The following is a 20,840-nucleotide window of genomic DNA, read 5'->3' as shown; positions in this document are numbered from 1 at the left end:
CTGCTTTCACTGTCTTTGTTGTCATTATTCTACTTCCACTCTCTTTATTATCGTTATTCTACTTCCACTCTCTTTAGTGTCGTTATTCTTCTTCCACTCTCTTTGTCATCATTATTCTACTTCCACTCTCTTTATTGTCGCTATTCTACTTCCACTCTTTTGTTGTCTTTATTCTACTTCCACTGTCTTTGTTGTCATTATTCTACTTCCACTCTGTTTGTTGTCGTTATTCTACTTCACTCTCTTTATTGTCATTATTCTACATCCACTCTCTTTGTTGTCATTATTCTACTACCACTCTCTTTGTCGTCGCTTATTCTACTACCACTCTCTTTGTTGTCGCTTATTCTACTTCCACTCTCTTTGTCATCGTTATTCTACTTCCACTCTCTTTATTGTCGCTATTCTACTTCCACTCTTTTGTTGTCTTTATTCTACTTCCACTGTCTTTGTTGTCGTTATTCTACTTCCACTCTGTTTGTTGTCATTATTCTACTTCAATCTCTTTTATTGTCATTATTCCCACATCCACTCTCTTTGTCGTCGTTATTCTACTTCCACTCTCTTTATTGTCGCTTATTCTTCTTCCACTCTCTTTGTCATCGTTATTCTACTTCCACTCTCTTTGTTGTTGTTATTCTACTTCCACTCTCTTTATTGTCGTTATTCTTCTTCCACTCTCTTTGTCATCATTATTCTACTTCCACTCTCTTTATTGTCGTTATTCTTCTTCCACGCTTTTGTTGTCTTTATTCTACTTCCACTGTCTTTGTTGTCATTATTCTACTTCCACTCTCTTTATTGTCATTATTCTACTTCCACTCTCTTTATTGTCATTATTCTACTTCCACTCTCTTTGTCATCGTTATTCTACTTCCACTCTCTTTGTTGTCGTTATTCTACTTCCACTCCCTTTGTTGTCGTTATTCTACTTCCACGTCTAGAACATCATTTTTCACTCTCCCATATAATGAAAGACATCTCTCGCATATTTCTCTGCCCCTTCTCTCAGAAAAGGTGCTTGTCACACATTTTAAATATTCTGTATCAATACAGTCCTCCAATCTGCCTGTTAGCTTTTTATTAAAGATTCTGCGTCCACATCCCTGTTACGCTCTTATATTAACAGGGTCATTCTTTTGTGCGTCTGCCATCTGCCCTACATTAACACAGTCACCTAGCAGCACCTTGTAGCTGGCCGTCATTATAAGGATCAGACCAGATGTTGTTGACAGCTTTCAGGCTTTAACAGCATTTTCTGTTATGCATCTTCAGCGGCCTGCAGTAGCACAGCCAACAATCTCATATTCATCAATAGTCCCACAGGTGAAGGGTCACTCATCACTGTGTTATCTGGCCTTCAGATGTCTCTACATTAAAAGGATCCACCATTATGTTTCAGTCAGTTGTCCCAAATTAGTAAGGTCATCTGTCATGTGTCTTTAGTCTGTCCCACATTAGTGTGGTTGTCAGTCATGTGCCTTTTATCTGTACTGCATTAATGAATCATGAATCCTCTGCCTGTCAGCTGCCCTACATTATCAGGATCCACTGTTACCTTTGGTCAGCTGTTCTGCATTAGTGGGGTTACTGGTACTGTATCTTTCAGCTATGTTTCATTTGCATGGGTTCCATCATACACCATCATACATACTTTGAGGATGCCCACAATTAGAAGGGTCACTGCCACCCCCTCCTGTAACCTGCTGTACATTACCTGGGTCACTGTGAAAGTCCTGTCAACTCCCCCACATTAACAAGGTCATTCTCTATGAATCTGCCATCTGCTTTGCCTTCATAATGATTACTTATAACATACCTGTCAGTTATCATGCATTTTATAAGGTGAGCTATAAGCCAGCACCAATGGAGTTGTCTTAGTAGGATTACTTAGCTCACACCTGTCAGTTATCATGCATTTTATAGGTCAACTATAAGCCAGCACCAGTGGAGTTGCGTTAGTAGGATTACTTACCATACACCTGTCCGCTATCATGCATTTTATAAGGTCACCTATAAGCTGGTACAAGTGGAGTTGCCTTAGTAGGATTACTTACCACACACCTGTCAGTTATCATGCATTTTATAAAGGTCAGCTGTAACTCAGCACCAGTAGATTAGCTTTAGTAGGATTACTTACCACACACCTGTCAGTTATCATGAATTTTAAAGGTCACCTATAAGCTTTCACAGCACCAGTGGAGTTGCATTAGTAGGTTACTTACCACACACCTGTCAGTTATCATGCATTTTATAAGGTCAGCTGTAACTCAGCACCAGTAGATTAGCATTAGTATGATTACTTACTGCACACCTGTCAGTTATCATGCATTTCATAAGGTCACCTGTAACTCCAGCACCAGTAGATTAGTCTTAGTAGGATTACTTATAAGATACCCGCCAGTTATCATGCATTTTATAAGGTCAACTATAAGCCATCAGCAGTGGAGTTGCCTTAGTAGGAGATTACTTCTACCACACACCTGTCAGTTATCATGCATTTTATAAGGTCACCTATAAGACAGCAGGAAGTGGAGTTGCGTTGAAGTAGTGATTTACTTTACCACACCTGTCAGTCATCATACATTTTTATAAAGGTCACCTATAAGCTTTCAGCACCAGTAAGATTAGCCTTAGATTAGGATTACTTACTGCACACCTGTCAGTTATCATGCATTTTATAAGGTCACTCTATCAGCCAGCAGTAGGGTTTAGTAAGATTACTTTTACTACACATCTGTCAGTTATCATGCATTTCATAAGGTCACCTATAACTCAGCACCTCAGTAGATTAGCCTTATTAGATTACTTATCAGACACCCGTCTGTGATCATGCATTTTGTATAAGGTCACCCATAAGCCAGAAACAAGGGAGTAGCATTGTGCAGGGTTACTACCACACACACCTATCACTTATGCATTTTATATGGTCACCTATAAGCCAGCACCAGTAGATTAGCCTTTTAGTAGGATTATTTACTACACACCTGTCAGTTATCATGCATTTTATGTCTATCTGTAACTCAGCACCAGTAGATTTCAGCCTTAGTAGGATTACTACAACACACCTGCCGTTAATATGTATTTTTAAGGCCGGGGCCGTAACTCAACACCAGTAGACAGCATTGTAGGATTACTTCTTATCACACACCTGTCAGTTATCATGGCATTTTATAACAGAGACTGGCTTGGTTCAGTTACTTTCCGCACCATGCTAAATGCTCTTTCAGCTTGTGAGTGTGCAACAAAGTAGACTCATCATCAGCTGCTTAGAGGTGGCAGTTTCCCTTCAGTGCAAAGTCCCTCAGAAGGTGTGCCAGTACTTTGACACATGAGTGGGGCCCATCTACTGGACCTGTTAGATTCCCTGTGTCCTCGATCTGATACTGGGTAAACGCCTCAATTAATTGTTCAGCCTCATCATCATTTTCACTCACACCCAGACGGAAGCCAACATCCCTGACAAGTCCTAAAGAAATGTCCAATTTTTTGGCCGGATTAATAACTAATGCAGCCTCTTTCAGTAAGTGATCCTGCATGGGAAATTTTTTCAGCATTTTCTGCAGCATAAAAAGCTGTAACTTTTTTATAAAAGTTAAATTCAATGACTGTGCCAACAATATCCTCCTCATGGCTGTTCATGTACTGCTTGACTTCGAAGCCAGTACTCAGTTCACTATTTGGTAGAACACAGCTACTGTCAGTCACCACTGACATCACTGTGTTTGATTAGTCTGACAGCAGCTGCAGGTCTGATGTGTCTGCCAGCATACTGCTGCAGAAGTTTATGCGCAGTGACATGCAGTGTCAGTAGCTGACTTTCTCGGCTCTAAAGCTGGATGTTGAACTCCAATAAGGGTTCCAGTGCATACTTAAGAAACAGAAAATCATATGCACTTCATGCCTTTGCAGGTTTTTAGAAATTAACTCAGTCTTGGCTCTGCAGACAGAAAATACAAATTTAGAGATGGCCACATGTCCAGGGTTCTATTACCTTACCAAGACTGAGCCATCTAGTAGGTGCATGTCTTATGATCTTGAGGGGGGTCAGTATCTGTGAACAAAGCAAATTCTTGCAGTTTTTGTTGTCTGTGTGCACTGGAACTGAAATGTCAGTACACATCTGATACATGTTCTTCAACTGGTGAATGTAGTGCTTTTACAGCAGCCTTACTGCAGATATCTGCCAAGTGGCAGAGACACCCCCATATTTATAATTGTGGGCTTCTCCTTTAAACAGACAGCACAGAATTGTGTTTTCTAATCACTAAGGACACATTGTCTGAAGAAAAGCCTACAATGTTGGAAACTGGAAGTTACATTTTGTCAGAGTGGCCACTGAAGCATCAGTCATTGTTTGTCCAGTTCCTGACACCCTTTCTGGCATATGAAGGAACCTTATCACATTTTTGCTTGCCTTTTCATCAAGGTAACCAACAAGGATAACTAACAGTTTGTCATCTCATGTTGTGCTTTGGTCCATATACACACAGAATGGTGATTTCTGGCAGGCTGCTGCAGCATCATTCTGATAATGAGACCCCAGAACATCCTGCAATGCATGCTGCCTTTGTTGCTCCACATGTCATTTTTCCAGAGAACATCTTGATCCTCTCCACACTTCTTCATAAATTTCAGGATGTGTTCTCCTGCTGCAAATGATAAGTTGTCTTTAGCAAGGAGAGACACAAAACCAACCTCTGCCTCAACCCTGTTGCTAAACTCTGAAGTCCAAACAACTTCACCATAGATCTTCCAGCAGCATGCTTGGAATTCTGCCTGTGTTCCTCACTGTTGGCATGTCACTGCAGATCATGTTGGCCCCCATGATGGATTGTGAAATCCGTGTTACAAGTCTTGCAGAAGGCATATTTCAATCCGCGCCTACTCATAGAAAGTCAGTCAAAGGCACTTGCCCAACTTGGCTGAAAAATTTTGTATTTTCTCTTCTTTGGGGTGCGATCTGTATCTACATCCCTGTCCTCATTGTAATCTGGGCAGTCTGTACCTAGCAGGTTTGTAAAACAGTGGTGTTAAACAATGACAAACAAACGGGGCTATAGTGCAGAAAGGAAAATTAAAAAATCTCCTCAAAAGCAAAGATGAGACAATAGGGCCATAACCTACCCATATCATTGGAAGTTTTCTGACTTTGCACCATCTTCTCTTGCTCATCTCTGCTCCTTTTATTTACTATAAAGGCCTGCATGATCAGATTATTCACTTCCTTGACAACACTATCCTCTGGTGCTCACTTGCCCTCCTAACCAATGTTGCAGAAGGGAAGAGTGACTTTCAGACATCCAGTACTCTCAAAGCACCCTTGATTATATCTCAAAATCCATGCCAAGGATAAACACATCCAGCTTAACAAATGCACTTGCAACACACATGCACACATCATGACAATACTACTTGCATTTTACATTCACTGCTTTAGATGTGTTCTACCCCTGTCCTGCAGCCAGTTCTGCGCCTGCCAAAGGTGCCTAAAATACTTAAAACCAGGGCCCTCTGTACTTTTACAAGAATGTTCTGTTTATGACATCATGCCTTGGAACAGTTATGACCAAAGAATGCAATATCAAGTTACACTCTAAAGTTCTACCAGAAAACAAAACCAGATACTTTAAAGCATCTCATTACTATAAATAACTCACTTTTGACATCCATCCTGACATACCTCTCAACTCTTAGTGCAAGAAATCTGGACAAAGCCCTGCCCAACATACTAGGGGACAAGCAGCACAAAAATAGAGACACTTTAAATATTGCTCTGATAAACTTAGAAATAATGCTCTTATAAACTCTTGGCATACAGTTTCTGCAAAAAATTGGCAATTACTTTCAGAGACGAACTAGGGGGACAAGCAGCACAAACAGAGACATGTTAAATACTGTTCTTCTAAACATAGAAAGTTGCTAGAATAACAGGACCTGGCGTACAGTTTCTCTAAAATGGCAATTACTTTCAGAGGCACTAGGGGGACAAGCAGCACAAACACAGAGACACTAAATATTGCTCTTATAAACTTAGAAAGTTAAAAAACAAACCAAAAGGTTCTGAACCAGCGGGGAACTTGGGTCCGGGTGGGTGCCTAAGGGGGGGTCCAGAGGGAGGCATGCTGAACTGGCAGACAAATGGGCCTTAATGGATGAGAATGCTAACCCTGTCTGCAAAGGTTCACACAGGCAAGGCAGTACTAGAGGAGTCTTGCTTTGCAATGGGTCCAACTGCCTTTTGAGACACCATATGGAGAATCTTTTCCACTTGGACAGGTAAGATCTCCTGGTACTGGGTTTCCTGGCCTCCTGCAGGACAATGAGCACATCCTCATTATAAAGGTGTCTGAAAGGGATCAGAATCCTATCACCCACAAAGTGAAGATATTGCCACTGTGAGTGTATTTGGGTTCCCTTGTCCTGTGTGAGAAGGTCCACTCTCAGGGGTAACTTGTGGTGATTGCCCTTGGATAATTGTAGGAGGAGGGAGAACCAATGCTGTCTTGGCCAATAGGGAGTCACAGCAAGATTTCTGGTCTGTTCTGCTGTATCTTCAGCAGGACCTTCTGAACAAGAGGGAAGGGGGGGATGCATAGAGAAACATCCCCTTCCAAGAAATTGAAAAGGCATCTGTTGCCATAGCCCGTGGTTCTTGTAGTCTGGTGCAGAAAGGGGGGAGTTGCCTATAGATGGTGGAAGCAAACAGGTCTATTTGAGGTGTACGCCATCGGTGTACCAGGTTTAGAAAGACATCCCTGTGTAGCATCCATTCGTGGGCCATAGTGACGGGCCTGCTGAGGGGGTCTGCCTAGGAATTCTGTTGTGAAGGTATGTATACAACCTACAGAGTCACTCCCTTGGTGGAGGCCAGTTCCCATACCAGGAGAGCTAGTCTACAAAGTAAATACAATTTGGTTTGCCCATGCTTTTTGAGATACCACAGTACTGTGGTATTGGTATTGTCTGTTAAAAGCTTCAGAGGTCTTTGTTGAAGTCTGGTTTGGAAGGACCATAGTACCAGTAGTATGGCCCGCATTTCTTCACATTGATGTGCTCTTTCTTGTTTGGTGCTGGCCACACTCCCTGCACGTTCAGGTGCCCCAGAGTCACTCCCCACCCTAGGTCTGAAGTGTCTATGTACATAATCTGTTTCGAGTGAGTGGGTTGAAGTGGAAGACCTCGGTTGAGCGTCACCTAATTCAGCCACCAATGTATCTCCTGTTTGAGACAGGGCAGGAGGGGCACCCTGTACTCTAGGGGCTGAGAATTCCGAGTCCAAACTGACCTGAGGTACCATTGCAGTTTCCTCATGTGAAGTCTGGCTAAAGGCAGCATGGGAATATGGGAGGCCATGTAGTCCAGGAGCCTGAAGTACTGCCTTGCAGTCATTTCTTTGGCCTGAAGAACTAGGAGCAAATAATGTGTCAAGCTTTTCACCTTTTGAGGAAGAAGGTAGGCTTTCATGATGTCTGTTCTGATCCTGCACCCCAGGAAGAACATGTCTTGCGTGGGTACCAGTGGAGATTTTGGGTAATTGATCTGAAACCCGGGAGTGTGGCCTAATGGTTAAGGTGTTTGCCTTACAAACAGAAGGTACAGGGTTTAAATCTCACAGGGGATAACTGGCTAGGCTTAAAATGGCTCAAAATGGCGGTTAGCCTAGTACTAGCCTATGAACCTATGAACCTATAAAACCCTAGGGACTCTAGGAGTGCATTGGTTTCTTGTAAGTGTTGCAGGAGGGACTGTTTGCAGTCTTCCTGAATGAGGAGGTCATCCAAATATGGGAATATTTGGATCCCTTTTGTCTTGCAGAAGGAAATTACTGGTGCCAACATTTGGTGAAAACCCTGGGTGCACTGGGAAGCCCAAAGGCCCAGGCAGAGAACTGAAAGTGAGAGGAGGCCATTGTGAACCTTAGGTACTTCCTGAAGCTGGGCCTTATAGGGATGTGGAGATAGGCATCCTTAATGTCCAAGTTGGCCATGAACCTTTGAGGGAAGAGAAGCAGAAAGAGAGGTGGCAAAGTCAGCATCCTGAAGATGGGCACCTGAAGGAAGAGGTTGAGATCTGAGAGGGCTAGAATTGGTCTCCAGAGACTGTCTTTTCTTTGAACTAGGAAACTCCTGGAGTAAAAACCTCTTCCCATAGCAGAGTGTGGAACCATCTGAATGGTGCCTTGAGTCATAAGGTCATCTAGCACTGGTTTTAAGAGGTGAAACTGTTCCTTTGGGGGCTAGGGAATTTCCTTTCTCTGTGCTGGAATGATCCAGGCCATGAAGTACCTGTTTTCTATTATGGATAGAATGCAATTGTCTGCAGTGATAAGTCTCCACACTTAGAGACAGTGACAGAGGCATAAGGAGAGAGGGATAGAGAGAGGGGGTGGGGGTTTCAAGGTGGGCAGGTAGTCACACACTACTTGTCCTGTCTTGAAAGGGTGACCTCTGACTGGTAGATGGTGTGGCTCTGGCAGAAGTGGGTTGCTTCCTAGAGGTTTTCCTATGCCTAGCAGAGGGAGCAGGCCATGAGTGCTTTCTGACAAACTGAGTTTTAGAGGGAACATTCCTCTGAAACTTTGGAATAGGGGATACCAATAGATGTTTTAAATATTGCGTCTCTTTCCCCTTTTGTTGCAAGGACTTGAATAAGTCTGCCACCTTTTCTCCAAACATTGCTGAGTTGCCCAAAGGAGCATTTACCAGCTTAGCTATAAAATCATCTGTCAGTGGCTGTAGACGTAACCAGAAATACCTTCTTAATACAGATGCTGATTCTGCAGACCTGGTTGAGGCCTCAGCAGCACCAGAGTTGCACTTGATAGAGTGCCTGGTAATCTGAGATGTCATGGAAACAAGGGAGGACAGTTGAGCTTTGGTTGCTGAGTCTGGGGAAACAGATAATTACTTGGAAATTTTCTCCAGAAGGGATAAGGCACATTTAGACATGTATGTCTGGTTACTGATTGCTCTGAAGGCAAGAGTAGGAGAAGTGTATATCATTTTACCTAAAAGGTCCATGGTTTTGCTGTCCTTGTCAGCAGGGAGGAGGGTAGTAGAAGGCAGAAGTTTTGAAGCCTTTTTAGTTGAAATAGAAATGGTGGCTGGATCTGCAGCTGGACACTTAATTAAGAATTTTACAGTCTCAGGGACTTTATAGAATCTATCTGGTCTGCCTGGAGCAGGGGGCTGGGAGTCCGGGTTCAGGGATGCTGCTGTAAAGGCATCCATAAATGCTGGATGAATGGGAGGAACAGCAGAATGGGCTGCGGAATCTATCTGGATGCGGTCAAAATATATTTTATGTACCTCAGTCATCTCCGAAGATTCCCACTTAAAAAATGTTCCTTCATTTTAGCTATAGTTTCCTCAAAGGTTAGATCTTCTGCAGGTGAATCTAGGCCCAGAGATTCTTCCTCTGGTGAATAATATCTAAAGCATAGGTCTCAACCTCTTAAGAGTCCAGTGTGGAATACAGACACTAACAATGTGTGACAAATGGTCAAAATGTGGAACACCCTATTTTCTCACTGTGCGAAACATGCCACCGTCATGGAGCATGGTAGAACATCTGTAAAATTCAATAAGACACACTTCTCAGATCCAAAACCTTTACTTTATAATCTGCAATACCATAATCACACCATAAGTAAATGAAACAGCACTTTACAAAAATAAAAATCACATTTACTACATTTTCTAAACAGACATTACAAGTCACACAAATGATTTTAGTTAGACCAAGTTAAATAGCATTCTGTCAGATGTAGACTTATTTTATGCTGCTGTGGCTTTCTTGGCAGCCTCTAAAACATGTTTTGGCAGCTTAAAATTACAGCAGTCCAGTCCTTCATTCATTTTAACTGCCAACAAAGAGTTCAATGTTTTTACACTCAGAGACTGACGCAGTTCAGTTTTCACTTTCCGCACCATGCTAAATGCTCTTTCAGCTTGTGCACTTGAGTGTGGCAAGCAAAGTAGACTCATCATCAGCTGCTTAGAGAGTGGCAGTTTCCCTTCAGTGCAAAAGTCCCTCAGAAGGTGTGCCCAGTACTTTGACACACATGAGTGGGGCCCATCTACTGGACCTGTTAGATTCCCTGTGTCCTCGATCTGATACTGGGTAAACGCCTCAATTAATTGTTCAGCCTCATCATCATTTTCACTCACACCCAGACGGAAGCCAACATCCCTGACAAGTCCTAAAGAAATGTCCAATTTTTTGGCCGGATTAATAACTAATGCAGCCTCTTTCAGTAAGTGATCCTGCATGGGAAATTTTTTCAGCATTTTCTGCAGCATAAAAAGCTGTAACTTTTTTATAAAAGTTAAATTCAATGACTGTGCCAACAATATCCTCCTCATGGCTGTTCATGTACTGCTTGACTTCGAAGCCAGTACTCAGTTCACTATTTGGTAGAACACAGCTACTGTCAGTCACCACTGACATCACTGTGTTTGATTAGTCTGACAGCAGCTGCAGGTCTGATGTGTCTGCCAGCATACTGCTGCAGAAGTTTATGCGCAGTGACATGCAGTGTCAGTAGCTGACTTTCTCGGCTCTAAAGCTGGATGTTGAACTCCAATAAGGGTTCCAGTGCATACTTAAGAAACAGAAAAATCATATGCACTTCATGCCTTTGCAGGTTTTTAGAAATTAACTCAGTCTTGGCTCTGCAGACAGAAAATACAAATTTAGAGATGGCCACATGTCCAGGGTTCTATTACCTTACCAAGACTGAGCCATCTAGTAGGTGCATGTCTTATGATCTTGAGGGGGGTCAGTATCTGTGAACAAAGCAAATTCTTGCAGTTTTTGTTGTCTGTGTGCACTGGAACTGAAATGTCAGTACACATCTGATACATGTTCTTCAACTGGTGAATGTAGTGCTTTTACAGCAGCCTTACTGCAGATATCTGCCAAGTGGCAGAGACACCCCCATATTTATAATTGTGGGCTTCACCTCCTTTAAACGAGACAGCACAGAATTGTGTTTTCCAATCACTAAGGACACATTGTCTGAAGAAAAGCCTACAATGTTGGAAACTGGAACGTTACATTTTGTCAGAGTGGCCACTGAAGCATCAGTCATTGTTTGTCCAGTTCCTGACACCCTTTCTGGCATATGAAGGAACCTTATCACATTTTTGCTTGCCTTTTCATCAAGGTAACCAACAAGGATAACTAACAGTTTGTCATCTCTCATGTTTGTGCTTTGGTCCATATACACACAGAATGGTGATTTCTGGCAGGCTGCTGCAGCATCATTCTGATAATGAGACCCCAGAACATCCTGTGCAATGCATGCTGCCTTTGTTGCTCCACATGTCATTTTTCCAGAGAACATCTTGATCCTCTCCACACTTCTTCATAAATTTCAGGATGTGTTCTCCTGCTGCAAATGATAAGTTGTCTTTAGCAAGGAGAGACACAAAACCAACCTCTGCCTCAACCGCCTTCGTAGTTGCTAAACTCTGAAGTCCAAACAACTTCACCATAGATCTTCCAGCAGCATGCTTGGAATTCTGCCTGTGTTCCTCACTGTTGGCATGTCACTGCAGATCATGTTGGCCCCCATGATGGATTGTGAAATCCGTGTTACAAGTCTTGCAGAAGGCATATTTCAATCCGCGCCTACTCATAGAAAGTCAGTCAAAGGCACTTGCCCAACTTGGCTGAAAAATTTTGTATTTTCTCTTCTTTGGGGTGCGATCTGTATCTACATCCCTGTCCTCATTGTAATCTGGGCAGTCTGTACCTAGCAGGTTTGTAAAACAGTGGTGTTAAACAATGACAAACAAACGGGGCTATAGTGCAGAAAGGAAAATTAAAAAATCTCCTCAAAAGCAAAGATGAGACAATAGGGCCATAACCTACCCATATCATTGGAAGTTTTCTGACTTTGCACCATCTTCTCTTGCTCATCTCTGCTCCTTTTATTTACTATAAAGGCCTGCATGATCAGATTATTCACTTCCTTACTTCGACAACGACACTCGCTCCTCTGGTGCTCACTTGCCCTCCTAACCAATGTTGCAGAAGGGAAGAGTGACTTTCACGACATCCAGTACTCTCAAAGCACCCTTGATTATATCTCAAAATCCATGCCAAGGATAAACACATCCAGCTTAACAAATGCACTTGCAACACACATGCACACATCATGACAATACTACTTGCATTTTACATTCACTGCTTTAGATGTGTTCTACCCCTGTCCTGCAGCCAGTTCTGGGCCTGGCAAAGGTGCCTAAAAAGGGTACTTAAAACCAGGGCCCTCTGTACTTTTACAAGAATGTTCTGTTTATGACATCATGCCTTGGAACAGTTATGACCAAAGAATGCAATATCAAGTTACACTCTAAAGTTCTACCAGAAAACAAAACCAGATACTTTAAAGCATCTCATTACTATAAATAACTCACTTTTGACATCCATCCTGACATACCTCTCAACTCTTAGTGCAAGAAATCTGGACAAAGCCCTGCCCAACATACTAGGGGACAAGCAGCACAAAAATAGAGACACTTTAAATATTGCTCTGATAAACTTAGAAATAATGCTCTTATAAACTCTTGGCATACAGTTTCTGCAAAAAATTGGCAATTACTTTCAGAGACGAACTAGGGGGACAAGCAGCACAAACAGAGACATGTTAAATACTGTTCTTCTAAACATAGAAAGTTGCTAGAATAACAGGACCTGACGTGGCATACAGTTTCTCTAAAAATGGCAATTACTTTCAGAGACGTACTAGGGGGACAAGCAGCACAAACACAGAGACACTAAATATTGCTCTTATAAACTTAGAAAGTTAAAAAACAAACCAAAAGGTTCTGAACCAGCAGGTGTAAAACTCCAAATGTTTATTAGAAAATGTAAAAGTAAAGAGCTTTTCGCCTCCCTTAGTAGCAAGACTTCTTCAGACAAAAGAAAAAAATCATCAAACACAATTTAAAACCCAAAAAAAGGGGGGGGGGGTGTTACAAAATTACAAACAGCTGCCTTAATTGAACCCACTGACATACAGTAACGTCTGTTTAAAGCAAAGGGTCGTTACAATTGTAACTCAAAATCAGTAGTGTATTTAGCTGTGTGCCAGTCATGCCCTACCTTTTATATAGGGAAGACTGACAGAAAACTTAAAGAGAGAATTTATGAACATACGTACCACATTAGGAAGAAGAGCAACACTAACGCCCTTGCAAGACATTGTAATAACAACCCTTCTCACGCTTTCCTTTTTAAAGTTATAGACCAGGTACTTACAGATGAAAGAGGAGGACCCCAACAATTGTTATGAGAAAAAAAGGAACTCATTTGGCAACTTAAAATGAACTCTTACACGTCACCAGGGTTGAACGAAGTTACTTCTTTGACTTGTGTTTTAAAGTTAAGAAACCTGCTAAGATAAGACTTCTTTCATCATTACTTAAACCTCAAGTCTGGTTTTAAACCTTAATTCACAAATGTTTAACTTGAGAAACATTGGTTTTCTGACCTCTGCAGCGCTTCGCTGTACTTTGACCCATACCTTATTTTATTTTATTTTTATTTTCATTTTGCATAGTTTCGTTCAGGATTTGTATGTTTTATTTTTGTCAAGTTTTGCATTGTGGTCTGACTTGATTTTTGCTTACTTCTAGACACATACAGCTTTTTGCGTAAGCAACAATGAGACCTTAATGTTTAGACCCACGGTATTTTGAAGTGCTATGTTTACTTATTGTCAATGTCATTGAACACCAACAGCTGTGGATTTACTTAGGTGTTGCGTTTCTTTCTTCCTTTTTTTTGTCTTCTGCTACTTTATTTATTACCTTTTTCACACACAGTACAAACTCATTTGCAGAACAATGTGCCATATTCATGGGCACGATTGTGAACTGATTTTTCATTTGTTTGGCTATCCGCCTTTTTCGCATGTTTAGTACCTGCACGGTTCTTGAATGAAGTACCGTCTTGTGAATCCGGCGGTTTGTTTGGTTTGATTTAGACGAAATAAACATATTTGGTTATTTAATATTAGAAATAACATTTCTTTTATTAGAAACGCCTTTGAAATTACGCTTATTGCAGACTCCTAGTTGAGTTTCACTGTTTATTTATTCATTTATTATTGATTCTTCATTATGCATTAGAGATGTGTACTCCTTACTTCCTTTTCTGTTAAGGAATGGATATTACATTTGGTTGCAAGCATTAATTCATTTTATTTTATTTTTAATCACAAGATTCTGTATGAGTTTTGTTTTACCCTATGAAAAGTTGTTTGCTAAAATGTATTTTAAGGGAAACAAACAGTATTTACACTTGATTAGGTTCATGAATCTTCACTAAGACATTCTTGGTTACTTTTATCAAGTTCATGTCTCTTTTTTGAAAACTTTTTTATGTTTGACACCCTGTCTACACTAAGTGGACATTTATTTATGCTTTTAATGTAATACAACTTTAAATGTGAAGGTATGTCAGTGGGTTCAATTAAGGCAGCTGTTTGTAATTTTGTAACACACACCCCTTTTTGGGTTTTAAATTGTGTTTGATGATTTTTTCCTTTGTCTGCATAGGACATCTGTTTGTAGCCCATGATCCTCTTGGTGAGGTACTTTTGGGGTCTCTCCAGTTGCTGCAGGTGTCGGGTAAGGTACATCCCAAAAGGGGCATTGTATTCAATTATGGGCCTGATGAGTGACGAGTAGAGGGGCACAATGATCTCTCTTGATCTAGATGCAAACCCTTTCGTGATAAGGTGGGCTATATAAAAGGTCTTTCTAACCACTTTGGCAATGTGATTATCAAAGGAGAGATTACTATCTATGTTGGTCCCCAAATCTCTAATTACTTCTTCCATACTTAATGGATTACCGCCTATGTGGTAATTTGTGGGCACCTTGTTTTTCCCAAAGGGGATGACTATGCACTTTTTAGCATTTAGCTTGAGGCCGTGGTTCTGGCACCAAGCATCCATCTCGGTGAGACCCTTTTGGAGGATGCTTGTGTCAGCTGGAGATTCGATTATGGCCCCCAGTTTGCAGTCATCTGCGAACTTTGTCAGCCATAATCCCCCCGTGTTAGCCTGAACCTCAGAGAAGTATATACCGAACAAGAGAGGACCCAGAACTGAGCACTGTGGGACACCACTTGTAACGGGTTTGGATTCTGACATGGCACCTGCGATTCTGGCCATGTGGGTTCTATCTCTGTGCCAGTTTGCAACCCATCTTGCGATATAGGGGTTGATATTTAAGCTGGTAAGCTTATTTATGATGCCCGAGTGGGGTATTGTGTCAAAGGCTTTTGCGAGGTCCAGGTAGGCTGTGTGGACTACCTTGCCCTCCTCTATGGCTTTGGTAACTGTTTCAAAGAAATCAACTAGGTTTAATAGGCAAGATCTGCCCTTAACAAAGCCGAATTGGGTAGGGTCCAGTGTCTGGAGGCTCCCAATGTCTTTGTTTATGGGCTCCATGATAATATGCTCCATAGCTTTACAGTCCAGACTAGTCAGGCTTATGGGGCGATAATTTCCGGGGTCTGTTGTGGCACCACCTTTGTGGAGTGGGACCACTGTAGCTGTACGCCATTCTTTGGGTACATATCCTGTAGTAAGGCTAAGTCTGAACAGTGACTTAATGTGAGGGTTCAGTTCTTCTTGGAGCTTGTGTAAGACACAGCCTGGGACACCGTCCAGTCCCATAGATGCTGTGTTTTTTGCTTTGGAGAGGGCAGCTTTCACCTGTGCTTATTTATGGCCGGAGTCCACCAGACCGGTCTCCTTTTTTTGGAGGAGTGAGTCTTGGTTTTATTTTGGATAGCACGATCCATGCATTCCTGCAGGTGCTCATAGAATGCATTTGTAAAGGATTCTGCGGATTGGGCTGTATTATCCTCTGGCCCAGGGGCTTTGAAGGATTCCACCTCAGTCTTGAGAAATGCAAAGTTGGCTTTTGAGAAATTCTTTACAGTGATTTCCTTGGCTGGGGGTGGGGACGGGATATGGATGTCAGGAAAATTTGTTTATGGTCTGATCTTACCAATGAGGGGTTTACCTCTGGTGTGGAACATAGAATCCCCATGTTGGTGATGACCAGGTCCAATATGTTGTTCCCTCTTGTGGGAGTGGTGACCAGTTGTTCCATTGTGTTAAGAGTTTATAAATTCAAGGAACCATTGGGCAAGGGTGTTTGGGCTTGAGTAGTTTTCCCAGTCAATGTTTGGGTAGTTGAAGTCACCCAATAACATAGTGTTTGGAGAGACCTTCATATTCTCCAGTGTTCTCAGGAATGCCAAGTGGGGTTCCTGTAATAGGGAGGGTGTTCTGTAGCAGGCTACAAACTGAAAGGCAGTTTTGCCCGCTGTTAGTTGCACATGGATGATTTTCGATGCTTCGTGCAGTGCCACTAACCTGCAGGTGTAGGTATCTTTGATGAATATAGATACTCCCCCTGCTTTTGTGCTTCGGTCCAAGTTTTGGGGCCGAAACGCATGGCATGAGTTATAACCTGGTAGTGCTGGGGTGCTCTCAGGAGCCTTGAACCAGGTTTCTGTTACTGCACAGACATTGATTTTCTCCATACTGAGGAGAGCCTCGAGTGCGTGCATCTTGAGGTTTAGACTTCTGGCATTGAGTAGCATTACCTTTAGTTTTTTTATCCTTGGGCTGTCTATGGAGGTGGGTTTGTCCTTTGAGCCTTGCCTAAAAAAGGCACTATGGGGGGTGACAAGAGCCTTGGCCAGTATATGAAAGCCTAAGGGTGACAGGTGTAAGCCGTCCCTAGTGAAGCAACGTGGCTTGTCGAGCATGTCATCCCAGGCTGACAGACACTGGATCCCCTTTGAATGACACCAATACTTTAACCAACTGTTGAAACTGATCATTTTGTCTTTATACTGCGGCATCATTCTTGGTGAGGGCAAGATGCTACTCAAGGTCAGGGTCATACCAGCCTGAGCTACATGGTCAGAGAGCTCCTCTATGTCTCTTTTCATGTAGTCCAGGGAGGTACGACTCAGGTCATTCACACCAGCATGGACAATGATGGAGTCATACTTGTACTTGCTTTGGAGTGACCTGAGTGCTTGCGTTATGTGGCGGATCCTGGCACCAGACAGGCAGCTTACAGTGACCTTCTCCTTGTTCAGTCTGGTGAGCGGGACGTCAGTGTGCCAGACAATAGAGTCCGCTATAACAAGTGTATTTGGTGTGTTGTTTGGCCTTAAGGGCTGTGACTGTGAGGCACACTGATTTTGTGAGATATGTGATTCATGGGTATTGTTGAGGGGTGGCTGTTGCTTGGATATCTGCTTAGGAGGTCTTTGCTGTTTAGGCAGATTTGTATTTAGAGCCTCCAAGTATGTTTTTGTGTGTTTATGTGTTGGGTATGCAGATGCAATAGGTCTGTGTGAAACTGGATTTGGGGTGTGGGTGGTTACCTTTTCCTCCTGACTGACTGTGCCAGTCTTGGGTTGAGAGAGATCTGCCTCCAGTTTGGCTGTATAACTGCATCTCTCACATGTATTAGAGTTTGTTGGAAGGAGGAGAGGGTTGTCTGTGTACATAAGGCAATTGTAACATTGTCTCAAAATTCCCAGATCAGCTGGACTGGAGAGTAACCTTGAAGCTGACCCTTGGACATACCAGTTTAGTATAGGGAACTGTTTTTTTACTGATCAGATTAGGGAAGGGAACTGATTTTTCACTTGATCAGGAAGGACCAATCGGGAGCCTAATACTTATGAGAAGTCAAGGAGGGTGTAGTGCTTTAGTTAGTTAGTGTTTCCTTATAAGAGCTGAGCAAGTGCAGGGCTTTAGAAAGAGAATAGAGTTGCCCCATTTTGCCCTCATCCATTGCTTTGGTGAACTTCTTTTAAAAGTCCACCAGGCTGAGTAGGCATAACCTCTCCCTGACAAAACTAAAAGGGTGGAATCCAATGTCTGAAGGTTTCCTATGTCAATATTTATGATGTCCATGGTTATTTCTGTGGTCTTACATATGAGACTAATTAAGACATATGGGTCATAGTTTCCTGGGTCTATGAATGGCTTATCCTTGTGTAAAGTCCTCCATTATCTTGACACAAATCCTTTCTGGAGGCTGCAATTGAGTTGTATGTCTAGTGGCCACAGTAGGTTTTGTTTCATGCTATTAAAGAGCCATCCTGGAATACAACCGGGGTCACATCGATGCAGTGTTTTTTGCTCTTGGAGAGAGCATCGAGGATCTGTTACCTAGTGAGAGCAGGAAGGTATGATTGGGTGGCATTTCTTAAGAGGTGTCTGGGGGAGAAAGCAGAGGAAACTGAAGCTAAATTTTATTAACCACCATATTTGCTATCTCCCCCAGCTTGGTATAGGTGTCTCTATTTACAATTAGTTCAGAATTCTGCTGTGTATAGCCTTTGAGGTTCCAGACACAGCTGAATAATGTCTTATTGATATCTTTAGCCTTGGAGTCTCCTTTTACCTCAAATTTGGCTTTGGTAGACTTAATTAGACCCCTGAGTTGTTCATTTAGTTTGATGAAGGAGTTCCTGTCTTGCTAAGCATTGAATGTTTCTATTTTTGGCCACAGTTTTCTTCCTTTTGTTATACAACTTATTGATGATGGGATTCCACCAGACTGGCTTTTTTTTTAATTTGTCCTGTGCTTATTTTAGGAAGATAGCACTGCCTCTCTGCAGCCCTATACATGATTGTAAATGGTTTTATGAATGACCCCACATAGACAGTGGTGTTACCTGGGTTTGGGGGGGCTTGATATTTTGCCAGAGTGTCACTTAAAAGCAGGAAGTTTGCCTTAGAATAATTCTTTAAAATTAAAGGGTCAATTGGTGTGCCAGGTTTTATTTTAATTTTTACTTCAAAGGAGACAGCTTTATGGACAGACATGACCAGTAAGGCCATTACACTTGGGGAGCACATTCTGTCATGATGGCGAGGACTAAGTCAGGGATGCTGAAACAGCTAAATATAGTCATCAATGGACTGTAACATTGTATAATCTCAGTAATAGAGACAAAAGGCAGATGGTGGCACCCTTGTGATTAACACCCCCTACAAAAGAATGTGTGCTATGGCTTTCCAGTAATGACAGTGACATAGGGTTACCACATGTCCACCTTTATGCAGAACAGTCCTTGTCTGGGCAGTTGTATCCTGTGAAAATACATCAAAAATGGCAAATATCCTTAAATTTTAGGACAAAAATGTTTCCTAAATTTCATTTAATAGTTGAATAAAACAATTATACTGTACTGGAAATACTTAAATATTATATGGAACAGCATAAAAATCAAATTCTATAAAAATTTGCTTTTATTTTGGCAATAAACTGAAGTCCTTTGCACTAGTTGCAAAATCTTACATTTCCATAAAATGTCCCATTTTGGGCACTTGGAAAAGTGACACCCCCTACAGTAACACTGTGCAATTGTACAAGAGCACAGGCAACAGCACACATAAAATGCTGTATTTATCTTGTGTTAATTTGTCACAGTGGACAAGGCATAAGACAGTATCCAGCAGTAAACATGGCAGGACAGCAATTCTGCCACTGCTCTGACATCACTACCATGTGAGTAAGTTGTAATGGCAATACGGTTTTAATGGTGCCAAGTAGGACTAATAATTGTCTGACTGGGAATCAGATACTCCACATGCATTGCAAACTGTTAGAATGATGACAAAAGCCTACACAATATCATTTCAGTTATATGTTTATAGCCAGGCAACAGTAGAACCAGGCACAGATGCATACAGTTGTAAGGTAGACACAGAAAGAAAAGTGCTGAAAAGCACATACAAGCGGAAAGTCACTAAGATGCAGCATGTATCCTAGGAAATGCAGTTTACTAGTAGACAGAAGACAGCACAAAATAAAATATGAAATTAAAGGGATAGATAAGTGTGTCTACCGATGTTTACATTTTGCATCACTGTCGTCCTTCTACAGAACTAGATATAGTCAGATCATAAAAGCAGGCACTTAGCTAGTATCATAAGCATGTTAGGTGAATGCAAAGAACAGAAGAATACATCTACTAATGTTTGAACCTTACAGTACACATATGCTTAGTTTACAAAGCTAGCTTGCAGGTCAGAAAGTCAGTGCACATGGCTTTTTTTTTTTTTTTTTTTTTTACCTCTGAATACATTGAAAAATAAAGACGAGACTATTTCTACAACTGTTTGAAAATTACATCATTCAGGTGTGTTCTATGAAGCTAACAGTCATGACATAAAATCATTGCATTTAGCTTCAGAAATGAGCACAAAACAAAGTAGGACATGAAAGGAACAGAAAACTGTGTTTAATAAAATTTTAGCCTTGCATTACTTATTTGCTTTTTGCAAGGTAGTAACAGGTCAGTTCATAAAATTCCTGAAAGGCTACTTCTTCTCCTTTCGGCTTTTCCCATTAGGGGTCACCACAATGGAACAATGGTCCACAGAAAGATTGGCAGTAGAGATTTACAGTGCCAAGTTAACAGCCCAGCACCCAACCTTCCACAGAAGGCACAAACATGCACACACTCATACCTAAGGCCAATTTAGAGTGTCCAATCCACCTTCAGCATGTCCTTGGGATGTGGGACGAAACCAGAGCACCCAGATGAAACCCACACAATTGCAGGGGGGACATGTAGACTCTGCACAAAGGCACCCCAGCAGAGAATCAAACCTCTTGCTGTGAGGCAGAAATGCTAACTACTGCACCACCATGTCAGCCTATAAAATTCCTGAAAGGCAAAATTAATAAATGACTCAGTGAAAGATACTTAAGTACAACTGGAACTTGAGTTAGAATCTGGTCAATACCATTGAAACTTCCTGAAGG

The 20,840-nt window shown here is 41.8% G+C and overlaps 1 protein-coding gene across 2 annotated transcripts in view; it reads right to left on the bottom strand.

Moving 5' to 3' along the window:
- CLTB (clathrin light chain B) overlaps positions 1 to 20,840 on the bottom strand; it is a 528,182-nt gene that overhangs the window by 111,187 nt on the left and 396,155 nt on the right. The gene's annotated exons all lie outside the window — the stretch shown is intronic.

This window comes from Protopterus annectens, chromosome 4.part0 (assembly GCF_019279795.1).
Source record: "Protopterus annectens isolate FY-2018-M chromosome 4.part0, PAN1.0, whole genome shotgun sequence".
Taxonomy (NCBI): Eukaryota; Metazoa; Chordata; order Ceratodontiformes; family Protopteridae; genus Protopterus; species Protopterus annectens.
Note: the sequence above shows the minus strand (reverse complement) of the source record. Positions and strands in the feature narration are given on the sequence as shown.